At 45.7% G+C, this 25617-nt stretch overlaps 1 protein-coding gene across 1 annotated transcript in view; it reads right to left on the bottom strand.

Annotated features, from left to right (window-relative positions):
* Positions 1-25617, bottom strand: part of LOC126268099 (methyl farnesoate epoxidase-like) — a 327355-nt gene that overhangs the window by 109967 nt on the left and 191771 nt on the right. The gene's annotated exons all lie outside the window — the stretch shown is intronic.

The raw sequence follows: 25617 nt of genomic DNA, 5'->3' as shown, positions 1-25617 counted from the left end.
TTGCATTATTATTTCTATTTTTAAAGGGTTATCCACGAAGAGCTCATGTAAGAGGAAACTTAGGTCTGAGGGAGAAGGGGTGAGGCATGCCAAATGATATGTCGATCGTGTGAATTTTTTTCCACATGCTAACTTTCATTTTTCTCTGTTCCTAGCAGTTACGAAGAAAGGAAGGATGATTAGGATTTAACCTCCAGTCGACATCGAGGTCATTAGAGACGCAACACGAGCTCGGATTGTTCGAGGATGGGGCAGGAAATCGACAATGTCTTTCCCAAGAAACCAGTGAACGACTTGGGGCAGAGAGTCTGTCTTTACTCCTAGACTCTGAAGCAGCAGCTGTCCTATCTGCTCGAGGAGACACCAATTCACCTAGCTCTTTTCGGAGCTACGTACGCTAAAATTATTAAGGCTGGTGGAGCTACCAGTTTTGCCATGGCGAACAAAGTTCCAGTATCACTTATGGAAAGAAGTTGCTTTAGTATGTATGAGTATAGGGCGTTGTCCTCTGACGAACGCACACCTCCCACTGCTGGAGGACTCACCAGTGGCGCACCAGTGTTGGTGCACAAACTCTTACTTAATCAGCTACATGTTTGGCACATCATTCGGGCGATCTTTATATCGAAATGATATGGAACAAGCCACTTTGCAGGATATGTACACACGATTAGTGTCAACATTACTGAACATGTTACTTTTCAGCCCTACTATGTGACTTTTTATTTACAGACTAAGAGATGTCAGTAAACAGGGTAGAATGCTCCGCACTTTTGTACGTTGATGAAAACTTGCACTGGAAAAAGCATATTACTGTGCTAGTAACGCGTCTAAGAAAAGAAGGAGTTGTTTAGAAGAAATGATTTTAGGTCACATCTAAAACCTGCATTTCTAAATGTTAGTCATTTTACGTTATTGCTTAAATGACACAAAACTTTTGTTGATGATAGTGAACTTCTTTCTGAATCAATGACAGCTTTAATAATGGGTAATAAAGGTCTTTTTTTTTCTTGCAGCTTTATATGTATGGACATCACCATTCCTCTCAAATTGCGATGGATTTTTTATGACAAATATCACTAACAAACATATATTTTGTGAAGGTGCAGTTAAAATACCTAACTCGTTGACGAGGTGCCTACAAGATGATTGCAGTTGAGCAACACGCGTTTTTCCTACTGCTCATTTTCTTGCAATAACACTTTGTTTCAAAGTCATAAGTTACCCCAGTAAATTACTCCGTAAGACATCATTTGCAGGGAATATGCAAATCACTTTAAGATGTTCATTCGTTTATTTCAAAGACTAGCAATTGTATGGAGAAGAAAAGTAGCGGAACATAATTGATTGAGTAGCTCAGTAATATATTTCTTACAGTTCAGTTTTTATCAACATGTACTCCCACAAATTTGGAGCACTCTACCCTGTTTCTGTTCATGTGCTACATAAACTGTTGTTATGACCTCATTTGTTGTACAGAGCTAAATATTGTGTGCTTTCTCAAAATTAAGGGAGAGAGTATTTTCAGAGCTTCACTTAATAATTCTTTGAAACACATAATTAACAATTTCTTCGTTTTTGCTTTCTCTCTAACGGATTTAGTATAACACTGTTTATTTCTACTAAATGTACCCATTCTACTTGAAGGTCTTTCATGTATATTGCGCATCCAAAACTGAAGCTTGTCGGACTCCCTTCGCAGTTCCTCTCCAGTCACTAAACTTTTCTCACCTTGCAACACTGTTTGAATTATTTAACACAATTTTTTGCATTCTTTGTGTTAAATATGATTCAAACCACATGCTTATAAAAGCATCAAACCCATAAAACTTTCGTTTTTTGACAGAGTAACATGACCTAAGGACTCAAACGCCTAGGAGTGACCACAAAAAATACCAAAGGCTTGTAGTATTTGGTGACTGAATGTCGACTAACTCTTCAAGAATCCCCACTGTGATGTGCTAAGGAAATTGTTTCTACTGTTGCACCACGACTTCACATGGTGTAACGAACGGTTCTTGTATGAGTTCAGCAGAATGATGTCATGAGGAAGGACCTGCACGTCAGCTCGGCAAGTAGGTGCCATGGCCCAAGAGCTCGTTTTCAGTACGCAGAACGCATATTCTGCACACAGAACGTGATGGCAAGTGTCCTTGAATGCCGAAGTTGTGACACCTAACATCTCCGACGGGGTTTCTGGAGGAGTTGATGAGATAGGAAAACCGAGGCAAACGAAGTCATAGTTTTGAACGATTACATCTGTCCACCCCAGCCCATTGTGACTTAGAGGCAGAAGGATGCCATTTGGGGAATGTTAGCCAGTCCGACTCATACATTCGTTTATACTACATCATTAAGCACGTCCGAGTAAGTAGAGGTCAGTTGTGTACAGTAAGCCCAGTTACACAGTTAATGCCAGCAGCTAGTCACGAGAAGTAGTGCGTTCAAAGTCTGAGATGAAGCAGCTAGCTTTGTTACCAGTAGCTGTTGGCAGTCGCCTGAACTGAATTTGTATGCAGCCCGCTTGCCGCCTCCACACCACCGGGCCACCCACTGGGTGACTACCATCTGCCAACGTCACTTCCCCCGTGGGCCATGGGCTGGAGTCTGGAGCGTCCAGGTGTCCAGCCACTACCGCCCTGTGCAGACATACGTCGTTACTTTTCGTCAGCCATACTGGGCACTGACGGCTGTCATCAGGAATGCCAGAAGTCGCAGTTTAACCCCAACTGTTCCAGTCTGTATTCAGCTGAGCTGCCCAAGCAGCCAATGCTGCATCCTTCTGACCATCGCCAGGAGTTGCCGTGGCCTTGCATCAGCACTCTGCTGCCATGCTGATCGAAGCACCATGCCGCCAGCTGCCATTGCGCCGTGCGCCGACCTCCTGGCGGAAGATTGCTGACATCAACCCGCTTCAGTGGCTGTTGCCGCGGGTGGGTACAGATTGCGAGCGAAAAGTAATGTTTGCTCAATTGCATGAGAGCATATTTAGCATCACTTCATGAGACAGGTCGACTGCTTAGAAGAGATATGTTACAAACACATCTACTGCCCACGAGAGTTCTATTTGCTACTTAGTAATGTTTGCACTGAACTATTGATAGCGCTGTTATCATTAGTCACTATTTGCGTGTGCTGTGCTCTTTGTGCCAATTTCTACTCCTCGTATGTCAAGAGAAAATTAGAAATGGATTGCAACCTTCGTGTAGAACATACAACAAGTGAAAGAGGGCGTAAGCTGATCGTTGTTGGAAGAAACAAATTTCGGAAAGACAGAGAAACAGAACATGGAGTAGAGTGGAGGTGCCCAGTAAAAACATGCAAGTAACGTATTTCCTTAAACTTTTGTTCTAGCCACATTCTGTTTACTAGTGAAGTCAATAATCACCACGAAGCCACAGATAAATTAAAGACAAATAACTTCCAATAGTGTAAAACGGAGGACTGTTACTGAATGTATGAAAGACCTACAAGTTGCCCCCAATTGACTCCATATTTCCAGGCAATACGTTATTAACATTAAAAAGGTCAATTTTGCAGCAATTGCCGAAAACATTAAATAAACTTCATAGGGCTCCCCAGGAAATGTGATTCAAATGCAAAAAAAGCAAATGTCCTTCTCATCAACGACCAACATTAATATCGCGTGATTTTCAGTTGAAAATATAGGCTTGACTGTTTCATAACTCATTTGAAGCATACCTATGAGTGGTACAGCTCAGTAGTCATAGAGAAACTCAAGTCCCTAAAATGGGAAAAAAAATGTTGTAGCGTCAACTCAGCTTAGGTTTTCCTCCGAGCACAGTCGACTCGACTCAAAAACTGACCACCATGTGCAGTTGCCTACTTCGAAAAGTGAACATACACACAGGTAATTACTTAAAGAGCAGATAAATTTTGTGTCTGTATGCATTCAGAATCACCCAGTAGCCACCTACATCAAGGAAAGCCTACGACCACCTTTCCGGGTCAGTTTCTGCCATTGTAACTGTAAGACGTTTTCAGTGGGGAATGTTTATCTGACGGTCCACCGTTCGACACGTTCCACCAACATTACCGTCACCGCCAATGCAGACACTCGTTGGCACGGATCTGCGGTACATCCCGACATACCAGCGACCCAGTTCACCCACCATCATAGATGTCACGCGCCTGATCTTTACATTTTGGTCTCACAGGGGGAAGGCCTCAGACACGGCCAACCGATTCGGCTCAAATTTTGCAGGTCGCTTGTGTACAACCTAAAACGAAGGAATCTAATATATTTTGGGTCAACACCCCCGCAATTTTGAGAAAATCACCCCTAAAGGTTATGACTAGCAATCGACTCAAAATTGGAGGGATCGATCGATAATTGTCAATAGAGCATTTTTCATCATTGGGTATGGGGTTCGAAAACTAAAACTTTTCCAGAAATCGAGGAAAGAAACTTTTACAACTACCTATTCTGTACCCTTATGGTAAACGCTTTTCGCCGACAGCGGCGACAGCGCAAGGTTGCAGTCCGCTGTTAGCAGCGGTGGGGCAAGGTCGTCGTGCCCGTGTCCCCCTGTTAGCGCACCGCGCGCTAGTGTTTACTGTTTACTTTCCGCTGCGGCGAGTGTCACGCGTCCGTGTCTCCGTAGTGCCATGGCGCACTCGTATCGCAAGTCCACAATTAAGATCACATTTCAAGCGTACTACGCAAGACCTCGAGCACTTGACACTGAACGTTTCATCCGGGAAGAACTTCATATTGCACCTCAAGACATCATTGGGTTCCACTTTTCTGTAACACAAAGTGTCGCCTCCATAAAAATGATCAATGAAAAGGCGTGCACTGATGTTGTGTGCCGACACGATCATGGACTTAAATACAAGCATTCTGATGGTCACATAGGAACTGTCACGATCGACCACGATGGATTAGGCCTTCGCACTCTGAGGGTCTTAGAGCTGCCATTCGAAGTCGCGCCAGATGTTGTGATGACAGCTTTCAAACCGTACGGCAACGTGATAAGCCACCTGGCTGAAAAATGGCAAACGTTTGAGACGTACCCCGTCTTAAATGGAGTGTGATAAATTAAGATTGAAGTGACGAAGCATGTGCCATCCTACTTACTAATTGGCGGCTGTAGAGCCATTGCCATGTACGACCGACAACCGCGTACTTGCGCCGGCTGTGGCCAGGAAGGACATGTCCGATCGGCCTGCATTCAACGCCGACTGACTCAGACACCGGTTGGTAAAGTTCCATCCCCGGCGATGCCTACTTCACTCCCCATCACGTATGCAGCGGTTGCAACCGCAACAGCTGTTCCTGCCCAGGATCGTAACACCATTTTGCAGTCAGTGGTCGATGACAGTGTGGCGGACAGCATATCACCCTCTACGACGTCATCGGCAGACTTGCCTCAAGACGGTGATCAATTGTGCCACCAAGACGAGCCTAAAGAGAAGATGGAAGTAGAAACTGAAATTGTCCCGACCTCTGCCTTCCTACCAATGGAGACCGCATCAGATGATTGTCGCCCGCACTCTGACACAGAACAACATGTTCGGAAACAACGGTCCCCTCGAAAACGCAAGAAACGGCGCCATACGCCTTCCGATGATTGCCTGCTTCGGATGTGTGACCCGGACGAACATCCGGCGTCGGACGACACTCAGGACTCTACCACCACAACTCACCCTTCCCATCACGATGCTACGGTGGATACAATTTTTGAGCCTCAGTCTGACAACATCACTTCTGCTACTGAACATGCGCGCGAGCGCTCTACTGACAGCAATAATCAACAGTTACGAATTGCTACATCTGATTCTTGGGTGGATGATGTCGAGGACGAGCCACAGCACCAGGAGGATGCCGAAGGCCGAGATGCTCCCTCGGCCGTACCCAGCACCAACCAACAACAGTGACTACGGATGTATCGTCAGCCTCTGTGGGGCCGCCCCTGCCGCCCACACCTGGCCTCCTACACAACCCAGTTGCCGACCTGACTGACCAAACGTACCGTCTAGCGACGATTAACATCAACAACATACGTGCCCGACATAAACTAGCGATGCTACAGGATCTACTCAACACAGCAGACATCGACATTGCGCTCCTTCAAGAGGTGTGTGTCGCAGACTTCAAGGGACCCTACGGTTACAAGACTTGGGTCTCACATGCGTCTGCCAATGGCAGTGGTGTGGCGGTCCTCCTCCGCGAAGGTACATCCGCAGAAGACGTCGAGTATCTCCCTGACGCCAGAGGCATGGCTCTTAATATCCAAGGAGTCAAACTTATTAACATCTATGCACCGTCAGGATTTGGTCGGCGTCGCGAACGATCCTCCTTTTTCGGTCATACAATCACGCCCCTCTTTATGGGCCGTCAGGACGCCTTGATAATGGGAGGGGACTTCAACTGTAGCCAAGCACCTAAGGATCAGTTACCACATCATTCTCCTTGCGCAGAACTTACGACAGTTATAAATAATCTTCAATTGGTGGACTCGTGGGAACATGTTTGTGGCGGTCGGCCCGGATTTATTCACTACACCAGCCATTCCTCCAGCCGCATCGACCGGATTTACATCTCGCGCTCCATAGCTGTGGGGACAAGAGCTGCCGAAGTTTAGCCCACAGCTTTTTCTGACCACAAGGCCTACATCTGCGCTTTTACCCTCGGCCGCCAGAAGGTATGGCACAGCCGTGGTCCTTGGAAGTTGAACGTTACCCACCTCGCTTCTCACGAATGCCGCCGCCTTATAGAGAACACTTGGAACTCTCGTAGCCGCCGGCGTGGCACCTACCGGTCTACACTGTCGTGGTGGTTATTCTGCGCCAAACCAGCCCTCCGGAAGACCTTGATAGGCTACGGCCGAGATGTTGCAGCATGGAACAGACCTACCATGGACTTTTACTACAGCACCTTAAGGGAATGTACAACACTTCCGTACTCACCTGCACGGCAGGTGACGGTGAACCGTGCCAAGGCACAGATCATCAGATTAACACGTTGCCACCTTGAGGGTGCGATCGTCAGATCGCGCACTCAAGACAGAGTGGCCCAGGAGGAACCGTCTATGTACCACGTTATTGCAGAACGACGGCGCCGACGCAGGACACTGATCCAAGCTGTCACGACGGAAGACGGACGACGCCTTGATACCCAACGCGACATAGGAAACGCCCTTCATGCTCACTACACTCTCGGAACATCGACATCCCCCAAAGGTGATCGCCGAAGTCTTTCAACTCACTTATGGCTCGATCTCTCCGACAACGGTGGCGGATTTGACTGCAGATGTGACGGAAGAAGAAATCGTTGAAGCAATACGGGCTGGGGTTGCTCATAAGTCCCAGGGACCTGATGGCCTTCCTCTGGAGTTTTACCGGACGTATCAACAATTGCTGGCACCAGCATGGACTGATATTTGCAGCGATCTTATGTCTTCCACGACGCAGATACCTGGAGCCTTCCTACAAGGACTGATTGTGCCCATACACAAACCACGAGGCGGATCAAGGGTCAGTGACTATCGGCCCTTGACCTTACTCAACAGTGACTTGAAGAGTTTCACCCTGCTTCTGGCGGCACGCCTAAAGCGATCAGTACGATGTGTAGCAGGACCAGGCATCGTTAGGTGGTGACCGTAATATTCCCACTGCATTGTGCCGATGTAGAGATATGATGGCGCTAGCCAAAGCTCGCCAACTGCCAGTAGTTTTGGCCTCCATCGACTTTACCCAGGTCTTCGACAGAGTCGACCATACATTTTTGATGGAGGTACTGCGACACATGGTGTATCCGGACGTCATAGTTAATGTACTGATGCGTCTCCTACGTGGCGCGACGTCCAAGGTGTTATATAATGGCCGTCTTACGCCGCCGATACAAATCCAGCGATCGGTGCGACAAGGCGGCCCTCTTTCGGCGATATTGTACGCCCTCGTCTTGGAACCACTCCTCTGCGGCCTCTGACAACGCCTGACTGGGTTGTCACTTGGTGGACACACTTTTCGCTGCACTGCCTATGCGGATGATCTGGTACTTCTTCTCCGCAATAATGACGATGTTCGCGCAGCACTGACGTGGGTGGCGACCTACGGCGCGGCATCGGGGAGCCATCTCAATCTCCACAAATCACACGCCCTGTCTATAGGCAGAGGCCTACCCGACGAGAGCGTCGCACCGCTACGAATCAGTGACGCTATCCGCGGTCTTGGCATTGATTTCACATCTGACATGAAGCGTTCAACAGCCCTTAACTACAGGCGTTTATTGAATCAGATGAGAGCAGGAATAAGTGACCACCGTCTGAGACATCTAGACCTCCTGCAACGGACACGATATGCTAACGCCTATTTGGCGTCACGTATCTCCCATTTTGCACAGATACTCCCCATACCACCTACCCTGGCTCACGGCATGTTGGCGGTTTTCGGATCCTTTGTTAACACGCCCATGTTATTTAAGATTCGTTAGAAGTCCCTAACCCTCCCGAGGAGCAGAGGGCGTTTAGGCCTTTGTCATGTTCAGAACAGAGCGAAGGCCCTGTTCGTCAGCTGTCACCTGCAACTGTGGCAACGAAGTCCGACGTGCCTCACAAGTCTCTTACTAGAGGCCTTACGACCAATCTCACTCGCACCCCCTGTGATGATGTCGGACATCCCAGCATCATTCTTTTACATTACCCAATTCTTCGTTGAATTAAGCTACATCCGCTCCGCACTACTACCCACACGCTTGATGATGACGAGGGCGATATATGCTGCCATGCGAATGAACAGGGCGCCAAACGTGATTGAAAGCAAACACCCTACTACAAAGTGGCGCGCTGTGTGGCAGGCAGTGAATGCCACCACCCTTGATACTAACGTGCAATCTGTATGGTACGTAACTGTTAATGGGAAACAGTTGTGCCAGTCCCGCCTACATCACATCCACCTCGCTGATTCACCCTTGTGTGCCAACGGCCAAGTGACTGACACGGATGAACATCGTTTCGAATGCGGGTCGGCAAAGGATGTTTGGTATTTGGTGCGTCAGATATTGGCTTTTCTCACACGCACGACTCCCGACAGGATAACTACCCGATCACTTCTTTTCCCGATAAGATTTATTTCCCAACAGCAAAAACGAACTCTGTGACGTGGATCAGAGGCCACGCTGTTCACTACCTCTTCGGTAATGGCGAAAAGACAGTACCCGATTTTTGGTTTTACCTCAACGAACGACATTGTGCGATCGTCAAGAACTCTAAACACAGGCAATATTTTTCCAATTTTCTTTGGAGCGCATTCCATAATCCTCCTCGCAGCTGGATTATCGATGACATGAGAAGATAACCATAGCACCTCTTCCCAGTTCCTTTTTTATGAGATTGAACAAACAACGGAAACAACATAGCAACGAGAAGACAGTCATCGAAAAATTCGCAGCGGGCTATAGTATGGAGCATCCTTTGTCGTAACGGGACGACTTCCTACTATTCTGTTTATGTAGCTGAAGAGGAACGGCCTTCCTTTTTACATTTGTATAAAAATAAAATAAAATAAAAATAGCAGAAAAACAAACCTTCCAAAATCATTTTTCCTTCTTTTTTTATTTTTGTTAAAAAAAGTGGTTAGAAAAGCTGGGTATGCCCATTTGTATTACGTGCTAATTTTGTTATTTTAAGTAGTGCAAAAAAAGTAAAAAAATTAAAAAAAAGGAAAAAGAAGGGCTAAGGTAACTGGCTGGGAATCGGAGAATCCGGGTTCGAATCTCGAAGAAACCTCGCGGTGTTATTCTTTTCGTTTGTATTTTTCCACATTTCAATTGATAGGGATAGGAGGGTTAATAAGGTAAGTTAATCAATAAGGAATGATAATAATAAGGTAGGCAAACTAATTTCCCAAACGCCGTTTGTTAGTAAAGTATTAAACCTTAAAGCATCGTCACATGAAAACAACTCCGAGTAAGAGTGCTGCGAGTTCCTCACGAGGGATCACATATAGCCAACTGGGCGACGCTTGTTTACAACGAGGCACGGGACAGAATCCACGAGGGGAGAGTTATTTTGTCCCAGTTGCCCCTTCGTCATATCATAGGTGTGAACCTGGAATAGTGAATGTGTCCAGCACAAGCCTTATAGAAGTTGTTTTCCGTCATTAGGCTTAGCGAACCTCGGGCATACTTGTAGTGATTTTTCCATCGTTAATGCACCGAATGAAATACGTTTTGTGAATGAATACAGTGTTCTTCCGTAAGTAACATATGACGGGTACTGTATGTAGTTTGTTGTAATTAGCTCGTCTGTTTATGCCGTAATAACTAGTTATTGTTTGTTGTATCATATCTTTCAGGCGCATAATTTGAATAATGGAGGATGTACACGCTTCGACTAGCGCTGTAATATATAGTTGGGACGATGGCAAGCGGAAAGTTACCGACGCTGTGTTTTGGTTTGTAAAAGTGTTGCAAGACAGATGCATAATCAATGAACTACCGGAAGCAGGCAGTTTTGTTTCTTGCCGTTCCAGATTGATAGGAGCGGCAATCGCCGAACGGTTTTTGGATCTGACGAACGAAATGACTTTTGCTGATACTGAAGTACTATACCATGAAGACGAAGCAGAAGATGATTCAGTGGAAGATATCCCGACTAGTGAGTCGCAAAATGGTCATAACACTTTGGAAATCTTCACGTCACTGGGAATGTGTGCTTCATCTGTTCCCGATGAGTATTACGAACCGGTTACTAAACGACTGAACTACGGCACTATACCCCTTGAAGTAAAAGTAAAAGCGGTACCGCTAGCCAGGAATGATCCAACTTACAAACACTGCAAAAGAATGGAGTAACAACAGCCCGGAAAAGGAAGAAGGGCTTGAAATTGTGGGCAAGTGATATCGTTAAAGGAGGGACAAGATACGATAAATACTAGGCGATAAATAAGTGGACATACGACAGATTTGTCGATTTGTCGTAACGAGAATGTAACAACGAGAATACTTCAGGAGTGGGCTGCAGGTGCACCGCTTCAATATACGGCCAACAGCGATTCTACGTTTGCTGCAACATTATCTTAGGCAAGAAATTTCAAATCGGAGTGTAAAATTCGTCAACGGCACATCACTAAATACGTCTCTCATAAGGAGGTACAAAATGTAGTAGATATACAGAAAGTGGCGGCTCTTTTCAGCACGCAAACGGCGTCACTTATGACATGTTCCAATGGTGATTACGTGATCAACACCGATCAAACAGAATGCTAGTATCGGGTGAACATTCGACGCACTTTATCGCACAAGGGAATAAAAAGAACCCTTGTCGCAGTGGGTAGTAAAAACAAACTAACCCATTCGTACACGGCGCAATATGGCATCACAGCCTCTGGAAAAGTGTTGCCTAAGGTTTTCCTGTGTTTACAAGAAACGAATGTTACATTTGGTCCTCGGCTTATAGAAGAGGTCAATCATTTAACGGACTCGTTGAAAAATGTTTACATTACCTACTCCAAATCCGGGAAACTGACGAATGCGATTTACAGAATATTTCTTGAGAATGTTTTAAAACCATACGTTTCTGGTACCAAGTTTTGTCTAATATTGGATTCCTAGAGTGGACAAATTAATACTACAATATATGCCACAATGTTTATAAATGGCGAGGGTGAGCCGAAGTGCACAGTAAAAGTAATACCGCCAAATTGTACACATGTATGCCAACAGTGTGATGTTTATATTAATCGCCAGTTTAAAAACTTTAATTCCAGGCTTCATAATAGCAGTGTGCTTCTGGAAACCCAGAAGGAATTGCACAACCGCACGGATACAATAACTATTCACAGCATAATTCATAACCAACTTTCAGCACCGATTTTTCAGGCAGTGATATCGTATCCGTGGTACACATCAAAATTAATTCCCGAAAAAGAAATATTTTTAAATATAAACCAAGCTTGTTTTCCATCGACTCTTCGGAAGGAACAGTGTAGCTGTCGAAAGATTGCATTCAAAAAATGGTTCAAATAGCTCTGAGCACTATGGGACTTAACATCTGAGGTCATCAGTCCCCTAGAACTTAGAACTAATTAAACCAAACTAACCTAAGGACATCACACATATCCATGCCCGAGGCAGGATTCGAACCTGCGACCGTAGCGGTCGCGAATTGCATTCATTAGATGTTCTCGGTGCCGTGAGTATATTTGTTTCGAATGTTTATATGACATGTACCATCCATCTAGCTGTTCGAAGAAAACTGAGGACACGTAACGGTGACTGGAAGAGCCATTGTAAAGTGACCTGGAGTATCATTTTAGTTGTTTACTATTCCAAGAGGTTTGAGAAGTTTATTTGCCTACCTTATCCTTATCATTTCCTATTGATTTACTTACCTTATTCCCTCCGATCCCTATCAATTGAGATACGGAAAAATACAAACGAAAAGAAAAAAGCCCTCTTGGTTTCTTCGAGATTCGAACCCGGGTTATAGGATTCCCAGTCAGTTACCTGTGCCGTTGCACTATCGATGTTGCCCGCGAATAAGCGTTTACCATGTAGGTACAGAAGCGGCAGTTGTGAAGGTTTCATACCTCGACTTCTGGAAAAGTATGCGTTTTCGGACCCCATAGCTGATGATGAAACTTGCTCTATTTACGATTATCTTTCGATCCCGGTATTTTTGAGTCGGCTTCTCGTCATAGCCTTTAGGGGTGATTTTCTCAAAAACTTGGGGGTGTTGACCAAAAATATCTTAGATTCCTCCGTTTTAGGCTGTACACAAGCGACCTGCCAAATCTGAGCCGAATCGGTTGGCCGCATCTGAGGCCTTCCCTTGTCAGAGGATTGTGGTGGTAACCGCGGTCACCACATCAGCGATCAACTGCTGTGGATAACAGAGTCACGGATATCAGCGCTAGCTCCTGTTTTCAGCTTTGTTTGCACAGCTTGGTTGGTGGACTTACTGTTGTGTTGCCCTTCTCTGTTCATGCACACAGAGATGGTCGAAAAAAGGATTACCACGGAAATTGAAAGGTGCAATTTGTGAAGATTGAGGGACATGCTGACGTTTCTCATTTCAGAGTTAATACTGCGGCCACTGAGATTCACACAGTGGAATCTGTTAGGCCACAACCGACATTGTGCACAGTCTGTGCCTGTTAAGTGTAGTAGTACCGAGACTGTGGCTATTGTACCAAGCAAATTCGATGAGGTGGATGATGATTTGATACAAAGAAAAGTTTGGAACGCCTGTAGCAGCGGTGTTATTTTCTTATTGCGTTATTTTTAATTTTTTAATTTTTAGTGGGTGAAAGTTTCGCAGTGTCAGAGCCATAAACACAAGGTCTCCTTCAGGAGACGTTTCAAACTTTGACAGGGCAATTAGATTGAGAGCAGGCAGTGCGCGTATTTTCAAGGAATTCCCGCGAATCATACGCGACTGGAACCGGAAAAGGAGGTAATGACAGTAGCACGTAAAGTGCCCTCCGCCACACCGTTGGGTGGCTTGCGGATTATAAATGTAGATGTGTATGTAGAAGTAAAGAAGTGGAAAACTTCATTCAGTGCAGCCACACCTTTCTTACATTCCACTGTTGCCAATCTGATTACTCCTTTTTTGTGCAACACAAGCGAGGAAGTGTTGACATTCACACGTGACCTTAAGTAGTCACAAGGTTGCGCGCTTGGAGAGACTAAAGGCCTTTACAGACAGCCAAGCTAAACTTGGTAGGTGAGGCAAGAACGCACGTGATGTACCACGAGGATTTCAAAAATGCGAGTAAATTTTACCCTCTGAATGAAGGGCCTTTGCTGCTCTCTCGGAAATAATAGTACCAGGTTCTTTCGTAAGCAAAAAATGGTTCTAATTGCTCTGAGCACTAAGGGACTTAACAGCTGAGGTCATCAGTCCCCTACAATCTAGAACTACTAAAACCTAGGACATCACACACATCCATGCCCGAGGCAGAATACGAACCTGCGACCGTAGCAGTCGCGCGGTTCCGGACTGAAGCGCCTAGAACCGTTCGGCCACCTCGGCCGGCTCTTTCGTGAGCAGCTCCGTGGAGTATCCCAAAAGCGAAATTAATCAGTAGAACGTTTTCTAGACAGGATAGGGAATATAGCTGCTTAGACCTATCACCTGATAGAAAGCAAAGAGTGAAGAAGATTATCCTGCAGGAGGCTGAGCTGAGAGCGTCGGATGCTTCCATTGACATAAGGAAAACTCTGAAGATTTGATGGCCGCTATCAGGCTAGCTCCGCAGCTGTAAGAGGTAAATGTAGCGACGAGAACGTTGGATTCACGATAAAGTGTTACAGATGTGGACGTACGGGCCACATGCAGAAGCAGTGGTGTCAGCCACAATGCAGTGCGTTTGCAGTACTTGGCGCCATGAAGAAGGCGAGGAATAGGAATCAGATTGGTCAAGGACGGTATAGATGATTGTTAAACACCAATGGCGACCTGAAATCTGCTGGTCGGTGTTCAAAACAAATTTCAATGGTATGAAGACATATGCAGAGATGGAGTGTAGGTTGGTTGGTGTGACAGATAGTAAAGAACCTAAGAAGTTATTAGCCACAGAGCTCACGTATCGATGGCTAGTTTGGACTTCTTGGGTAGGAAGAGACTGAACTCCCTGCATAATAGGTTATATGCAGTAGAAAGTAATGATGTGGCATCACTTGGTTCCGTGATGCTCAAGATTTGCATTAGAACGAAAAATTTGCCAGAGAATATGGAAGTTTTGCCCCGTGTTGCTGAGGGATACTGCGCAATTGCACATTTCGGGTTGAATTTGTTAAGCACACAATATGTATATTAGATATATTTTGTGTTTGGTAGTGCCATTGGTAGATATGAAAGATGAACACATCGCATTGTTTTATATGTAGGAAGATAGTACATGTGTAAGAAGTAGGAGGAGAGCATTTGGTTCCTGCCAGCATCGGTAAATTCGGTGCTGATGGAATAGAAAAAGGGCTGTTAGTTACCAGTTTGGACATTTTCGACGAGAATGATTTAGTCAGGTCAAGTAGTGGCCTCAGCCATGAGCAAAACATCGGTAGAGCTACATTTTCCGGGCAGGAAGGCGTGCCAGTCCCTAGCCGAATCCACCCGGCATATTAGTGTCGACGTTCGGTGTGCCGTCCAGTTTGTGGGTGGGTTTTAAGGCAGTTTCCCATTTGCTCGGCGAATGCGAGCTGCTTTCCCTTATTCCACCTCAGTTACAGGGCGATTGCTGCCGAAACACTGTCTCCATGTACGCGTACACCATAATTACTCTACCATGCAACATGAGGAGTTACACTCGTCTGATGTGAGACGTAACCGTAGGCGGGGAGGGAGGGGGGGGGGGTTCCACAGGGGGCCGAACCGCACAATCACCCTGGGTTCTGTGTGGGGCGTCGGGGGTGAGTGGGCTGCCGTAGCCTGTTGTAGGGTTGTGTACCACTGCGGGCTATGGCGGGGACGAGCCCTCTCCGTCGTTTCTTGGTCCCCAGCTCCATACAATACAATACAGAGCTGTATTACCTGCAAAAGCTTAGAATTTGAACGGAGAAGACAGGATAGCCGGCCATTCCCAGCAGCTCCATAGACAGTACAGAATCTCCTGTCTGTTGAAAGCTTACAGAATACGCCACCATTTGCAGCCAATAATGGCCCGCATCTCGTGGTCGTGCGGTAGCGTTCTCGCTTCCCACGCCCGGGTTCCCGGGTTCGATTACCAGCGGGGTAAGGGATTTTCTCTGCCTCGTGATGGCTGGGTGTTGTGTGATGTCCTTAGGTTAGTTAGGTTTAAGTAGTTCTAAGTTCTAGGGGACTGATCACTATAGATGTTAAGTCCCATAGTGCTCAGAGCCATTTGAACCATTTTTTTTTTTTTTTTTTTTTTTGCAGCCAATAATGGAGGAGTTTATTGGTCAGCAATTGAATGGGGGCGTTATTGAGAGGCGTCTTGATCATTATTATATGCAAAACTTCGTAAGATGATACAAAAAATAAATGTCTTATTGCGATAATCGTTAATTAAAAACTGTTACTGGTGCATATCTGATACCAAACTAAACAGAGACACTGGATAACTTTGGTCAATGCAAATTATTTTCCACTGTACAAGATGAACATTAATAAAGCCGATAAACGGCAGGGAAAGATTCCCGACTGGAAATAGAGGAAAAGGTCGTACAAGCATGTGTCCAGACATGGTTGGAGTCTGTGCAATCTCAACAAATCATTCCGAGAAGAGCTACATAGCATCCATGTCACAACATGTATTCAAAGTGACCTCCATGGGATGCAATAAATGCGTTTACGCTTCGCGTCATGGACTGCCATACTCATTCGTACATTCAAATAGCGTCACCCGTGTCGTGAGCACGCTGTTGAAGGGTGTGCGCATCAGGAATTAGTTCGGCATACACAACGCTTTTCAGATGCCTCAGAGGTACAAATACATGAGGTTTCTGTCCAATGATCTAGGTGACCATGCTACAGGTTCTCTTTGCAAAATGCAACGTCAGGGGAAGATGATGTTAAGGTGTCAGCGAACTGTAACGTGAAAGTGGGGTGGTTTTCCAGCGTGCGGAAACAATATAACCTGTCGTAATGCCAAAGGCACGTTCTTCAGCATCTCAGGCCTAGTATTTCACGAGAAGTCCAGGTATGTTCCTCCATTGAGGTGTTTTGGGATAATAACCGGTCCTAGTGTGTGATCGCCGAGAATCCCTGCCCACACATTGATACTGAATCGTTGCTGATGAGGTACGTCAAGCATTCGCAAAGGATTGTCTGTAGCCCACAGTTGGTGATTATGTTAGCTCTGGGAGAGGTTGCTTCGCCGGCAAGGAGAACTGATGACGGTAATCTCATAATTGGGATGGTCTAGTACAAAAACTATCAAGAAAATCCTTCCCATACAGCGAAATCTGCTGGTGATAATCTTAGCACTCATTACACGTGATAGGGAGAGTAATAGTTATTATGAGGGATACACACAGTCGTACTTTGGCATAACTATTTTCGTTTGCCACTTGCCTGGAGCTTGTACTACAGTTTGTCTCAATATCCTGCAGAACCCGGTCCTCCAAATCTGGTGTATGCACAGTCCGCTGCTTCCCTGCACGTTCGTTTGTCTAAAAGGACCCAAGTTCACACAAATGCCCAAACAGGGCTCGAAATGTTGTGTGATGTGGTTGGTGGCTGTTAGGTAGTTTGTTTTGGTACTGCTGTGCAGCCATCTTCTTGACCATAGATGAACACCAAGACGGCTTGTTTTGGACGTGCATACCGGACCATAGTGCTGCTTAGAGAAAGCTGTGTCACTCGCACAGCCTACAACACACAAGGAACACGTGGTACGTGGCCTGAGGAACTTTCCTTCGTCAGTGCCATCTAAAATGGCAATGATGCATTTGTGGACACAAGTTCCTAGACCATTTGCCTCTATTTGCCTCTATTCCTACAGTTCGTGGGTTTTATTAATGTTCGTCCTGTAGTCCTGAAGAATGGTTACCGTCAGTTGAGAGTAGTGCTGGACGCAGTACCAATACCAGCAAATTCCATTTGGTTTAAAGAAAGCACTAACCACATTTTAGTCGTTGTTAGAAGAAGTGTTAAGAGGTTGGAAGCCATGTCACTCTATGGTTTACATGGCAGACAATATCGTATTTTTCAGGGATATGAGGGAACACACAGAATGGCTGGAAGAAGTTTTACATATATTCCACACATTGATCACTGAGTGTTTTGAAGTGTCATCTCAAGTTAACAGAAGTGTCTTTGAAGTCGCCAGATAAGCCAAAAAATTAGTCCCCTTATTGTCCATCTCTGGCACTTACACAATCAGTTATTCGGCTTGACATTGATTGATAGAGTTATTGGATGTCCTCCTGAGGGATACCAAGCCAAAATATGTCTAATTAGCGTGTTACATTGCCGAAATCCCTCCCTATAATGCTCCAAACGTCCTCAATCGGGAAGACATCTGGTGACCTTGCTGGCCAAGGTAGGGTTTGGAAAACAAAAAGACAACCAGTAGAAGGTCTCACCATGTGCAGGTGGATATTATCCTGATGAAATGTAAGCCAAGGATGGATGTACATGAAGGGCAAAAAAACCGGGCATAGAATAAAGTCGACGTACCGCTGTGCTGTAAGGGTACTGTGGATGACAGCCAGTGATGTCCTGTTGCGGAAAGGAATAGCACCGCACACCATCACTCCTGGTTGTCAGGCTGAATGACAGGCGACAGTCCGGTTAGTGTGCCACCACTATCTGTGGCATCCACAGATACGTCATTGGCCTGGAAACTCATTGACTGGAGTAGAATTGCCTTCAGTGAAGAGTCCCGCTTCGAACTGAGCCCCGCTGATCAGCAAACACAGGTATGGAGACGCCGGGGCGGCAGTGGGATACCAATTTGACTGTGGCCAACCACACTGTTCTGGAGAGCCATTTCATTTCATTTCATAGCAGGAGCCCTTTGGTTGTCACCGGCGGCATCTTCACAACACAGCTGTACGTCGACGATATTCTGTGCCCCATTTTGTTATCCTTCATGGTAAGCTATCGTGGGCTTTCAATTCAGCAAGAGAATTCGGATAGGCAATTGGTGCAGGGAATGGCCACTGATCCTTAACATAGACAAATGTAATGTATTGCGAATACATAGAAAGAAGGATCCTTTATTGTATGATTATATGATAGCGGAACAGACACTGGTAGCAGTTCCTTCTGTAAAATATCTGGGAGTATACGTGCGGAACGATTTCAAGTGGAATGATCATATAAAATTAATTGTTGGTAAGGCGGGTACCAGGTTGAGATTCATTGGGAGAGTCCTTAAAAAATGTAGTCCATCAACAAAGGAGGCGGCTTACAAAACGCTCGTTCGACCTATACTTGAGTATTGCTCATCAGTGTGGGATCCGTAGCAGATCTGGTTAACGGAGGAGATAGAGAAGATCCAAAGACGAGCGGCGCGTTTCGTCACAGGGTTATTTGGTAACCGTGGTAGCGTTACGGAGATGTTTAGCAAGCTAAAGTGGCAGACTCTGCAAAGGAGGCACTCTGCATCGCGGTCAAGCTTGCTCGCCAGGTTTCGAGAGGGTTCGTTTCTGGATGAGGTATCGAATATATTGCTTTCCCCTACATATACCTCCCGAGGAGATCACGAATAAATTAGACAGATTCCAGCGCGCACGGAGGCTTTCAGACAGTCGTTCTTCCTGCGAACCATACGCGACTGGAACAGAAAAGGGAGGTAATGACAGTGGCACGTAAAGTGCCCTCCGCCACACACTGTTGGGTGGCTTGTGGAGTATAAATGTAGATGTAGAGAATGCCTGCCTGCACACAGCGAGAGTTCCTACTGCCTGTTTTCATGCTTTAAAAGCCCTACCTTGGTCAGTAAGTTTACCCAATCTGTCTCTAATTGAGAACGTTTGGAGCATTATGGGCAGAGCCCTCCAACCATCTCGGGATTTTGACTATGTAACACACCAGTAGGACAGAATTTGGTACAATTTCCCTCAGGAGGATGTCCTACAACTCTGTTAAGCAACGACAAGCCGAATAACTGCTTGCATCAGGGTCAGAGGTGGACCAATGCGATATCGATTTGTTCAGTTTGCGAAACATTTTCATTGAATAAGTCATCCAATTTTTCTGAAATTATAATGATTTATTTGTCTCTACATGTACATCACATCTATCGATTCCCGTACCGTTCGGATAATTCCTTCGTGGGTTGTTGTTTTTTGTCTTAGGCTGTATTTTACTACATAGGTGCACACAGAAAGGAATCTTGATTACGCATTAGGGGCGTATCGCAACAGGCACAGGATAAAAAGGTGCTAGATCCGAATTTCGGCCGGCATACAGTTATAATCTGCTAAGAAGTGTAAACATGCTCAACAAAAAAATGGGAAATCTTATGGAACTTAACTGCTAAGGTCATCAGTCGCTAAGCTTAAATACTAATTATCCTAAGAACAAACACACACACCCATGCCCGGGGGAGGACTCGAACCTCCGCCGAGAGCAGCCGGCACAGTCCATGGCTGCAGCCCCCTTAGACCGATCGGCTAATCCCGCGCGGCATGCTGAACACCACCACAGGGTTTGATAAATATAACACTTTTACTTTATAATGGATGGCATACCCCATGAACCACAGCCATTGCTGAGATAGGGTGGCTTGCGTGCCTCAACGATACTGATTGCCACACCAAAGCTCGAACCACAACGGAGGGTGTCTTTGCCAACCTCGGGGAACATCAGTTTGGGTTCCAGAGAAATTTGACATCACACATGAGTCAGTAGTGGCCCAATGACGTATCTCAACAGATACGTTACGGAAACGCAAATGTACTCTGTGGTTATAATTAAACTTTCCCTATTCAACAAGTTATAACACGGAAACTAATTACCGCACGAGTACCAAAATTTGGTAGCATTAATGTCCAGAGTGTGGAATGCATGATTTCCACCGTCCACTTCCAAATAGGGTCACCAGGTGTATGGACAGTCACTGTGATTCATAGTCTCACACACCTGACCAGTCGCAGTGCACTTGTTGACATGTCAGCATGAGCTTGGACAAAATAAGCTGGGTATTATTGGTAAAGCTCTATTATAAAAAATTAAAAAAGAAACAGTAATGATTCAGCTGCACTCCACGAATATCGCCGTCTGGAAGGATTACGGATGGGTCTTCATTCTCTACCTGCTGTGTGGAGCATGATAGAGTAGTTCGAATCAACTGGAGAACTGGAGAACTGGGCGTCGCGCCGGGAAGAGACTGAAGGCGCTTTGCACCATAGGTGGTTGATCAAATCGCTGTAGCTATGGCACACATCGTTGCCCGCAATACCCTATCGTCAGGAAGTGCGCGTGCTGTGTCACCACAGCTGAATATCCCGTGGTCCACTGTACGGAGAGTGCTTCGACTATTCTCAAATAGTATCCGTACAAGATCCATACCGTCCAGTAGCTTGCACCAAAGAACGCACAACGACGTGTTTGTTGCCGCCTACCTCCACCAACGCACCTTTGCGGTCAGAGTAGGGGATGCACTTTCCACGGCTAGACCTATCCGTGCAGGGGTCCCACAGGGCTCAGTCCTCGGACCAGTCCTGTACTCCGTCTTTACATCGGACCTTCCGACACCACCAAGAGTCGACAAAGCCATTTACGCCGATGACACCATGATATACACGAGGGAGAAATGGCTTGAAGTCCTTGTCCCACGACTGCAGAGTGCCTGCTATGCCCTGGAGGAATGGGCAGGAAAGTGGCGCATCCGGTTCAACCCACAGAAGACGCAAACCATCATCTTCACCAAGAGGAGATCTGGCCCTCGCCGACTTCGACATCTTCGGAACCTCCGACTTTATGGAACCGAACTGCAGTGGACGGACTCTGTTAAATACCTAGGAGTGACCATGGACAAACAACTTACATGGAAGCGCCACATCGACGACGTCCGCGCTAACGAGTCACGAAGGATAGGGGCACTTTTCCCCTTCATCAACGAAGGCTCGGACTTATCGATAGCCAACGGACTGTTGATATTCAGGATGTACATTCGCCCCATCTTTGACTATGCCTGTGAGGTATGGGGCAATGCAGCAAAGACACATCTTCAGCGCCTTCAATCGCTCCAGAATAAGATACTTCGCCGTGTTTTCCACGTTCCCCCGCAGTTTCCTCACCGATACATTCATGAAGCAGCCGAAGAATTGGAGGTACCGCAGAGACATAAGCAGCTTGCACGACGATTTTATGCCAGGACTGAAACTTCGACCAACCCACTGATACGACACCTTGGAGCACCGCCTCAGCCAAGGGAACGCTATGCGCGACCCATTGCCATGCTTGAAAGGTAAAAATGTAAAAAGAAAACAATCCGAAATACGACGGAATCTGCACCCAAGATGGAAACTGATTCATGCCCGCCCACACCCATGACACACAAACAAATAAAGATGTTCAACACAAACCTACCCCCCTGAGAGATGTAGGAAATGCTTACAAGTAAACCCTGCACCACCAAGCTGAAGCAGATCAGCCAGAAGAAATGCGGAAGTAGTAGTTTCGCTGTCAGCTTTCTCGCAGGGATTGACGTTGACGAGGGCTGGTCCTGGCTATCCTATGGACAGCCAGAGCTCATTTTTCTCTGATAGGTGAGGTGAACACACAGAATTGCCGATTGTGGGGATTTTCGTCTCGAGTCACTGTGCATGAAGTTCCTCTGTATGGTGAATGTGTCACCGTATGGTGTGGGTTCACGGCTACGTTCGTCATTAGCCCATTCTTTTTTAAACACGTTGGCGCTCAAGGAACAAAGACGTGCTGTGTACCTGGCCAGCTTTACTGCGATATGCATCACCAGCATGTCATGCCCGTCCTTCAGGAGAGAGGCGCATTGAACTCAACAATTTTCATACAAGATGGGGCTCCACCGCACATCCATCAAGAAGTTCACCTGCTTCTCCGTAACAAGTTTGGAAACGATCTAATTATCAGTCGATCGTTTCCAAATGCTTGGCCAGCACGATCATCTGATCTCATTCCCTGAAGGACAGGGTTTACAAGGGGAACATTCACACATGTGCTGATCTGAAGCGCAACTTATCAAGACAGGTAGCCAACATGCTTAAGGAAATACTTCGTTCTGCTGTGCAGAATGCAATCCTGCACTTTCAGACTCTTCTGGACACCGAGGGGCCCGTATTGAGCCCCTTTTGTAGCATTCATGGTACCGGTATGTATTGGTATGATGTACCGTAGCAGCACATTAAAAGTGTTTCAACTGAACTGATTCTGCATTATTTCTCTTCACCATGTCCTTGATGTTAATGCTGCCAAGTTTGGTAATCTTACGGTAAATGGCTTCCGTATTATAACATGTTAAATAGGGAGTGTTTAATTATAACCAACCGGTACATTTATAGCCTTTGTAGATTTTGAGAAAGCTTTCGACAATGTTGACAGAAATATACTCTTTAAATTTCTGAAAGCAGTAGGGTAAAATACAGTGAGCGAAAGGTTATTTACAACTTGTACAGAAGCCAGATTGCAGTTACAAGAGGTGAGCGGCATGAAAGGGAAGCAGTGGTTGAAAACGGTATGAAACAAGGTTGTAGCATGCCCCCAGTGTTATTCAATCTGTACTCTGAACAAGTTGTGAAAGAAGTCAAGGAGAAATTTACGAAGAGAATTAACGTTCAGGGAGACGGAATAAAATCCGTTTCCGTTTGCTGATGACATTGTAATTCTGTCAGAGACAGCAAAGGACTTTGGAGTGCAGTTGAATGGAATGAACAGTCTCTTGAAATCTGGATATAAGATGAACAACAACAAAACTATAACAAGGGTAACAGAATGTACTCGAAGTAACCAAGGCGATGCGAGAGAATTAGATAATGAAATGAAAAAGTGAAAAGAAGTAGCTAAGTTTTGCTTTTTGGGCAGTAAAATAACTTCCTCTGGCTGAAGTAGAGAGTGTATAACATCTAGACTAGCAATGACAACAAAAGCGTTGCTGAAGGAGAGAAATTTGTGAACATCTAATATAAATTAAACTGTTAGGAAGTCTTTTCTGAAGACATTTGTCTGGAGAGTAACTTTGTACAGAAGTGAGACGTAAAGGATAAGGCCAGGAGGCGAGTACAGTAAGCAAGTACCAATGGATGTGGGTTTTAGTAGTTATTCGGAGATGAAAAGGCTTGCACAGAATAAGAAGACCGTGGAGAGCTCCTTTAAACCAGTCTTCGGATTAAAGACCACAACAACAACAACAACAAAAACAATAGTGACAACAAAATTGGTAACAAGACGGTGTCAGGCAACCTATAAAGTTGTTTTCGATCTCCTGGAAAGTAGATGGTGCGGCACGGGTACTTCCACACCTTAAAAATTCATAAAACAGATTGTATTGGAAATATCGGTTTAATTCTCCTTTCTTCACATAGAGGTAAATTTAAAGTTTTATTTCATTAGGTTTTGAAAGTGCTGTTTTGAAGAAGGCCTTCGATCTGTTCAATGCATTTGGAGAGTCGAAATCGTAACTTTCGGCCCACTGCGTCCAACATGTCTCAGTCTGTGTTGGCAACAGCAGCCTCGATGGGCAATGAATCCAACGCCTTCATTGCGGAGGCATAATTACGCCCGACCTCCTGTGGGACTCTCAACGTAGTGAGGATGGTGGACGTGGACGGGGACTGCAGGTAGGTGGCGCTAGGTGGGAATGTGGGTCGGCCAAGATTCTGCAAAGACAGTTCACCCAACTGCGATAAACTCTGGGTCCAATGGTTAACGGAACTGCCCGGTAAACGAAAGATCTTGGGTTCCAGTTTCGGTCCGCGACACGTTTTCACTCGTCTCAGCTTATTCGTCATGAAGTCCCGATGCAGTTGACATCAATAGCCTCTCCCTTCCTTCCTTTCTCCCCCCTCCCTCTTCAGTTCACATAGAATGCACGCCGGGTTGAGATGACTGAACGATCATTGGAAATGTAAGTCTCCATGGCGGACGCACACTCCTCCTCGTCCACCACGTGATCGCTATTAAAATAAGTTTTTTTTTTTTTTTAAAAAAAAAAGAAAAAGGATAGTTATTTCCCGCCCCGTGGAATGCGCGCAAGCCCACACAGCAATAGGAAACGGCCCCTGTGTGCGGCATGTTTCAAATGAGGAATTTCTCGCCCGCATCTCGTATGTATTTTTAACAAAGGCCGTTTCTGTAAGTCAATCTTGTATTATATTGTGTTCGTCATAAGAATAAACCTGAGCTAAAATTACAAAAATGTATTCTTCCGCGTTTGCTGGAACCTTACTGGATTTCGTTTCTCATGCAGCCGAAGCCAAGCTGTCTCAAGTTCAGTCAAGTACGATAATAGGGATACGTTATATCTGTGCGTTACGTGCACATCGACTGATCGATCGTGCTGCTGCTACAGTCGCAGGTTCGAATCCTCAGGCATGGATGTGTGTGACGTCCTTAGGTTAGTTAGGTTTAAGTAGTTCTAAGTTAAGGGAACTGATGACCTCAGATGTTAAGTCCCACAGTGCTCAGAGCGATTTGAGCCATTTTTGACTGAGCGATAATACGGGACGGCAGCTTTACCGCCCCATTTAACTTGGACGGCACATAGCATATAGCTGGTGCTATTAACATTCAGTGACGTGAGCAGTTGCCGTTAAGACGTAAGAAGACATGAGCAGAGAAACACCATAGCTTCGAATGTCGTTTAATTATTAACAGGGTTCGGCAAAACTCCAGCAGTATCGCCTGCGTCTTAGATAACCAGACGGAAACCATAGAAATGATCTCGTTCTTAGCTAACATAGTATCGCAATGAACAGCATCGAAGAAGCCATCCAAGCGCCATACTTTCTCCTCCTCTTTTATGATGTGCCGTTTGTACCCCCGAAAGTGTTCGGCAGTGACGTGTTACAAAGCTTCGTGCATCGATTCCAGTACGTCTGGCAGCTTAAAAGTCTTGTTATTTCTCGCGACAAATCCATTAAAATGGCTACAGATCATCATATTGCAGTGGTACCATGGCAAATGAAAGGATGCAGCATTTTCACGGTGTGCTCGATGCCGTGAGAATTATTGTTTTCCATGTTTCTACGGCGCTTAT

The sequence above is a fragment of the Schistocerca gregaria genome, chromosome 4, assembly GCF_023897955.1.
Source record: "Schistocerca gregaria isolate iqSchGreg1 chromosome 4, iqSchGreg1.2, whole genome shotgun sequence".
Lineage (NCBI taxonomy): Eukaryota > Metazoa > Arthropoda > Insecta > Orthoptera > Acrididae > Schistocerca > Schistocerca gregaria.
This window is presented reverse-complemented; position numbering and strand designations above follow the sequence as displayed.